We start from the raw sequence: 8,045 nt of genomic DNA on the forward strand, positions 1-8,045 counted from the left end.
ATATATGTGGGCCAGTCAAGTTCTTCCACACTGAACTCATCAAACCATGTCTTTTTAGTCCTTGCTCTGTGCACTGATGCACAGTGATGTTGGAATAAAAAAGGGCCATCCCCAAACTGTTGCCACAAAGTTGGAAGCATAGCATTGTCCAAAATGACTTGGTATGCTGAAGCATTAAAATTGCCCTTAACTGGAGATAAGGGCCCTAGTCCAAACCCTGAAAGTCAGCTCCATAACATTATCCCTCCTCCACTATAATTCACAGTTGGCATAATGCAGTCAGGCAGGTAACGTTCTACTGGCATCTGCCAAACCTAGACTAACCCATCTGACTGCCAAACAGAGAAGCGTGATTTGTCACTCCACAAAACACGTTTCCACTGCTCCACAGTCCAATGTCGGTCTGCTTTACACCACTCAGTCTGACACTTGACATTGTTCATGGTGATGTGAGGCTTACATGCAGCTACTCGGCCATTGAAACCCATTCCATTAAGCTACCACACAGTATTTGTGCTCACATTAATGCCAGTGGAAGTTCGGAATTCTTCAGCTATGGAATCAGCACAGTGTTTGCGACTTTTACGCCCCATGAGCCTTAGCAGTCGTTGACCCCGCTCTGTGATTTTACGTAGTCTTCCACTTTGTGGTTGATTTGCTGTTGTTCCTAAACTATCTAATAATATCACTTACAGTTCACTGTGGAATATACAGCAGGGATAAAGATTCACAAACCGTCTTATTGCAAAGGTGGCTTCCTATAATAGTACAAAGCTTCAAGTGGCTGAGCCATTTTGTATCAAAAATGTTTGCAAATGTTGACTACATGGCTAGGTACTTGATTTTATACACCTCTGGCAACGGGTCTGATTGAAACACCTCAATTCAATAATTAACAGGTGTGGCAAATACTTTTGTCCATATAGTGTGTGTATGTATGCATGTTTATGTACATATATATATACACACACACATATTATATATATATATATATATATATATATATATATATATAAAATGTAATTTTGATAAACAGGGTCCTGTTGCTGTATGACTCTGAGCAGCACGCCCCACCAAAAAAACAGTTAGATTTATTTCATTTAAAATCTAGTTTTTCTAGTGAAAGAAGCAAGCTTGTGAGGGTCAGTTTTGGTGACATCTTTAAAAAGCAGGCAAAAAACAGGGTTTGTCTGTGGGCAGCATCCATCAAAATACAAATATATTTATTTCTTTTAAAAGCAGTTTCCAATCATGAAGATCAGGAGGAGATGTATCTAGCTACCAAAGACCAGTGGTGAGCTAAACACACTTAAAAAGAGAACCATCATGACATTGTAAATATAAATTGTAGATTTTATAGCAACATGATGAGCAAGTCTAACTGCTATATTATTTTTTATTGTTAAATAAACAATGGTATATTATCATAAATTGATGCTACTTATTATCATTATAGAGTAGAGCATGTTATTTAGTCAGTAGAAATACTTACATTCTTCTTGTTTAATTTTCACAGTCATCTGGCTATACTAACTTCCTTTAAGATAACTGACAACAGCCTTTTACTTGTCTTGAGTAGACATCAGGAAATTAGCTGGGATGTGTTTGAAAGCTGAGCTGTGAAACGTTATCCTCCCACTGGAGTGAGAGAGCCAAGATGGCATTCCTGATCAATCCTGTGTCTTGCCAGATTTGTAACAATCTTTGCTATAGATCTGGAAGCAGTAATGTTCTGGTAGCATAAATCAAATTATTCCACACTATTATGGAACACTGCATCTGTATAACACACTCTTTGGGCGGCTTTTTGCCTTTGAGACAAGTAAATAAATAGTAAATTTTTGTGTGTGCAATGTTACATGAGATTGTACTGTTAAGTCTTAATGTTAAATTATATCAAGTGCAATTGCTTTTTACAGCAGATAACCTAGATACAGGGCCAGCTCAAGAAAATGCAAGGCCTAAGATAAATGTAGAACATGTGGCCTAAATATCTACACATTACAATTTAAGGATATCACCAGGGTCTCTCTGAAAATTACAGTTATACAGCATTGGAAAGTTCCCATAGTTCACACAGCAGACTCCTATAGCTCCTTCCCCTGCTTGTTAGCACCATTTCACTATTTACTAAGGCAATGATGGTAACCCAATATACTTCAAGGGCCACATGTGTGGCCCTCCAACCTCTACAAGGACCGCACATTACCCTTAATTTCAAAACTATTTTGGCACCTCATCATCGCTCATCCAAAAATGCACTGACATGCCCATCTGTACCAAAATTCCACCAGATGCCACTTCGATCTGCCACCTGCTCCAAAATAGCCCCACATGCCTTCAGACCCTCATTTGTTATAAAATCCCAAGTCAACATGTTTTCCTAAACTCCCCCATGCCACTCAGCCCTGCCCTACATGTCGCTTATATGCTACTCAAACCAACCCATATGCCACTCAGATCCACATGCTTCTCACATGCCCCTCAGACCAACAAACATGGCATACTTGCCATAATCGAGGCTTATTCCCTCTAGTCAAAGTAGGTTTAGTTTCTCCAAAGTACCACTTGCTGTATTAAAGAAAGCTACACTCATCCTCCTGTTATGCTCAGGTAATGTTAAACTTAACCCTGGTCCTATACAATCAATTTGCATCTGAAACCATGAAGTTTAAATGTATCAACCTTAATATATGAACTCACCTTAATATAGACTTGGGCTATCCACACAGAGCCAGATATACTGCGTATCTGAATCTGCGCTTTGTGATTTGTCTATCTATGTCTGAAAAAGTAGCCAAGATGCCTAATTATCTGCTACTCAGAGGCAGTAGTGTAGCCATCTATTTTAACAGCATGTTCAGGGTCCATACTTTTGACACTTAATCAGCTGCTAATACCTTTGAATGCCCATCAGTTAAAATAACTACATCAGTGATATTGCATGTTATAGAATGTTATAGACCACCATCTTCTGAGTCACAGCCCACATAAAAACTAGAAAGCGTTATTGGTTTACAGCAGTAGTAAAAAAAATAGGTAAGCTCTGGAATCTGGCATGCAAATCCCACAATACAACAGACAATTTTTCAGAACAATACAAAACTACTGTACTAAACTAATCTAGGAAGCCAAGTTCAACTTTTATCACTTTGAACTCAATGTTGCCTCCATCTGCCCAACCAAGTTCTGGTCTACAATGAAAAATCTCACTGGTAAATACTATAAAAAACACTTCTAACAATGTAACTATAACAACAATAAAATGAAATAACAAGCCTTCAATAACTTTGCCGGCACAGGGTTAGAAATTATCACTCACCTGCACACATCCTATTCTCCCAGCTCACTAACAACCTTCCCAATCGTGTGCCCCAGATGCAGTTTTTTTAAGTTCTATTGCCTAATTAAAAAGGATGAAGAGCTCCTCGCCTAGTTGAACATCAGAAAAAGTGCTGGCACTGATACCTTTGACCCATGATTTCCCTGGCCGTACCTATAATGCTCTATTCAATTTGAAGCTAACTGGATTGTCAAAAAACTGTTTTGACCTTGTGCAACTATTATCTAAACTGTGTACACATTCTAACCCCCTAAAGCTTTGACGATTTATCCTTTCACATTGCTTAACAATACCTCTTAAAGAGTTCTTCCCCATATTTGAAAGATTATTAGCTCTTTAAGCAGTCATGGGTTCAAAATATTGAAATATCTACTTAAGAGACTGCTGCCCATTTTTATGTATATTTATATATTTTATTAATCATATAAACTGTGTTTTTATGTTTTTCCTTGAGTTTAAGTGATATATGTATTCTATTACATGGTTGTTTGTTTTAAATGAATAAACAGATACTTATTTCATTACTACCATTGGTCTCAAAATCACAATTTGTCTGACAACCAAGTAAGCTACAAGCGCTCTTACTCTATTTCTCAATATTTTTTTATTATTTTATTTATAGGGTTTGCAGGCCCCATAGCAGCTACTGCAACTAACTTACTATACAGCGCTAAAAATAAATCTTTTTGGGTCTGCATTATGTCTGTTCAAACTGTGGAAAACATGTCGAAGTCGTATAATTGGATGAAAGAAAGTATATTGATTAATATTATTTTACCGTGCGATTGCGATCAGTACGCCACGTGTACGTGTCATGGCGCGATCGCACGATAAAACACGCATGCATACACTCGCACTTTCACATTCATTTATTTATATATTTCATATTTATAATGGTTCCATTCCACAGTCGTTTATGAGTAGATGGTATTTGGTTTATAGGGATATATATTATAAGGTTATATGTACACTTTAGTGATATTTAAGGTTCAGGTTACAAGAAACATATCATGTTTAGTATCATTCTAATCCCCAATTTATTCGCAGACATCCGGTGCAATCGTCAAACAGAATGCACATTGCGTATGGTAGTTATAGATTGTAGGGAATAAATTATTAGAATGATATTGTCTGTGTAATGTAAACAGACTAGTTTAAACTGGATTCTGGGCGGGAAAATCGGAGTGCATCATCTGGAGAGCAGACCCCCACCCTTGGAATGTTGACCCCCACCCTTGGAGGGGGTTGTTTGAACTGGCCAATGACCTGCATTGCACTGGACCCTCCTGAAGCCTGAACCTATGGAAGCAAGCCAACTCATCTGTATTGTTTTCACTGTATCACTAAATGTTTATATACAACTCTCTGGAACCAGATAAACAGTCATCTCTGACCACAGTCTTCTGGACTGAAGGACTGTAGCTGGTACCAGCGGAGCACAGCTGAGCGCAGCGGGCGTGGCATATGTATGTATGTATAATATATCGGCTGTACTGTACTTATTTATTGAACTGCTAAACTTTTGCTTTTACTAAATAAATTGCTTGTGCTTTGGAACCACATAAATTGCTTAGACAATGCTTATTGGAAAACGATGAAAATACTTAAAAACACGTTATACTATTATTTAAATCTGGAGACCCCAGTGATCTAAACAACTGCAAGCCTACATCTATTATTACAGTACTATGAAAATATTTTGGAAAAATCATGAATGCAGTGGGTTTTTCCATGGCGCTACTTTTGGTGTAGTAGGAGTAATAGGGGGTTGTCAGTGTCTGTGAGGTGGGGTACTTGGGAGAAGGTGTCGTGTGGCTGGTGTTTGGTCTTGGTTACCTTATACTGGTTGTTGTCTGCCGAATTCTATTGTGGTGTCTTTTGCCCTTTTCGTTTTGTTTGATTGTTGTCTTGATCAGCTTGTGGGGGAGAGAAAAGGTGGTGGGTGAGAGAGAGATAGGGGTTGGGGGGTGGGATTGGAAACAAGGGAGGATGCTTGTAGGCAGGCGGGTTATAGACAATATACTTTCACTTTTTACTGCTGTACGCACTTATACTATTGCTCTTTTGCAGTTGTGCGCAGGGTAGCTCTTTTTTGTTTGGTGTTGTGAGCTCTTTTGCGTTTTGCGCACTTTTATAGCTCTTTTGCGTTTGGTGGTTCTAGCTCTTGTGACTTGTGTATATTGCTATTCCTCTGTGCTGTGGCTATGAATATAGCTCTGGTGGTTATAGCTCTTTAGATTTACTGACTATAACTCTTGGTTGTAGTGACTATAGCTCTGGTGGTCTATAGCTCTAATGGTTTAATGATTATAGCCCTTGGGGTGTCCGTTGCAGCACATATAGTGATTAAAGCTCTTGGTTATTTAAAGCACTAAGTTATGTAGTTTGTTTCACAAGCTAGTTAGGTAGTGGTGATTGGTGTTGGTAGTAGTGGGACTGGTTAATTGTGTACTGGATTATGTAGATAGTGTAGTTTATAGCTCTTGGGGGTGTGTAATGTGTGCTGGTTGAAGTGTGAGTAGCTTGGGGAAAGTGCGTGGGCTTGCGTGTTATTGTGGCTATGTTTGCAGGTTAATGTTTATTTTTCTCAGGCTGCTCTTATGAGAGCAATTGATTTTTCTTTGCCTGGTCTCAGTGGTTCCAGATAGCTTTCGATTGTGCTCGCTCCCTTCGTTAGTGTGTGGTGAGCGGCTCTCAGCTGGCAGTCCTCGGCTGTGCGTTCCACTGCGCTGCACTTCCAGTTCTATGTGGAATACATGGACTTCCGGTGATTTAGGCAGTGTGTTGGTTCGGGGTAGAGATGGGTAGTTCACGAATGATTAGTTCAAATTAACTAATCTTCAAAGTGAAATAAATCATTTAGTTCACAGCTCTGGCAAAGATTAGTTCACCAGGAACTAAAACAAGTGGCAGGAGTTAGAGATAAAGAAGAGCAGCTCCAGCAGCCTCACTCACTGTCTCATTCACACTCTTTTGTTTCTATTCAGCTTTCTCATTTAATACGCATGAGTCAGTACCTCTAAACTACCAAAGGTGGCACTGCTGTGCTCAGACATTGTGTGAGACTCTGGAGCTGATCAGTGACTAAGCCATGAGTCATTCTCCTCGCTCAGGAGTTCAATAGTTCATCTAGTTCATTTCACTCAGTGACTCATACGAGTCTCCAAATCATTTCACTCTTCGAATCTTACCGCTCTTCGAATCTTTCCACTCTTCAAATCTTTACACTCTCCGAAACTTTTCAATCATTTAGATTATTTAGCTTGTGAGTCACAGGATACATTCCCTTCCCTGTCAGCTCAAGACACACTGCACTGCTGAGTGCTGCATGCTATATACTGTAGTTCTGTTTACTGCACCATATATACAGGGGAGATGTATTAAACCTTCAAGAGAGATAAAGTGGAAGCGTTGCCCATAGCAACTAATCAGTTTCTGTCATTTTATAGACTCTGCTAGATAAATGACAGAAGTTGATTAGTCATAATTGCCAACATTATGTTGGTTACGTCTGGGAGTTCCTGGAGCGGGGTATTGGCACAGGGGGTGGCGCTTCGTAAATTGCGCCATTTTGGCCCCACCCCCAGTGACATGATGCCTATTTGGGGTCTTTTTACAGCTGTAAAAATTCCCCCCCTAAGGTTTGATACATCTCCCCTATATCCTGATTGCATTGATCTCAATTTTAAAAGTTGCTGTCCCAACGCGTTTCATCCTTTGAGGACTTCGTCAGGGATCCCCACTGCAAACTAGTACCCACAGACTTGGAACCCCTGTGAAATCCGCAAAGGCAGCAACCACCACCACACAAAACAATAAACAAACAAGCAGAGACGTCCAAGGGGACCACCACAAATTACCCCCTAACCCCCAAAAAATCATGAATGCCCAGTTGAGACCCTCTCGAGATAATATTAACCTGCTAAACCCATTGCAGTCTTGATTTAGAACTGAACATAGTACTGTTAAGTCCCTGGCCAAGAAGACAAATGATTGGCTGAGCCAGCTAGAATACAAGAAGTTTGTCTTAGCTGTAATTCTAGGTGTGTGACACAACCTCCTCCTGTCTCCAGTAAAAGTTATTGGTCTAAATCATAACTCCTTGCATTGGTTCCACAACTATCTTTGTATCTGGTAGTAACAGGTACAGATTGAAAGTGAACTTTCTTCCTGTAATCTTTTAAAAATAGGTGTCTCAAATGGATCCATACTGAGACTACTCTTATTTGTAATTTCTATCATAAATATAGACTTGGGCACTAATAAGGTGATATATCCAAATAAATAAAAGGAAAAATGGCGCTAATGGTGATAGCTAGTAGCTCAATATAGTCCAAAGTTTACATCATATTCTTTAGGTCTTAATGAACAGAAGAGAGCATATATCCACGATGAAATGAGAGACCTCCTCCTCAATCAATCCATTCTGTATACATACATGAGGAAAAAAAAAACAAACATAGCACAGCCCGTAGTATCCAAACATCTGTTGTTAATGTCCCCTGAGATACCCGTGCGTTTTATACTTAAAAACACCTCGTGATGGGATATTCTTCATAACCCCTTAGGGGTATATACTCACTAGACCACAATTGGTATGAAGCGTATAGAATATCATATGGTTTTCATAAGGGGACCTTAATTTCACTTCACAAGATTCCTCTCCGTTTGGACCCCGTTAGATAACATGCATATAGCACAA

This window comes from Mixophyes fleayi, chromosome 1 (genome assembly GCF_038048845.1).
Source record: "Mixophyes fleayi isolate aMixFle1 chromosome 1, aMixFle1.hap1, whole genome shotgun sequence".
Taxonomy (NCBI): domain Eukaryota; kingdom Metazoa; phylum Chordata; class Amphibia; order Anura; family Limnodynastidae; genus Mixophyes; species Mixophyes fleayi.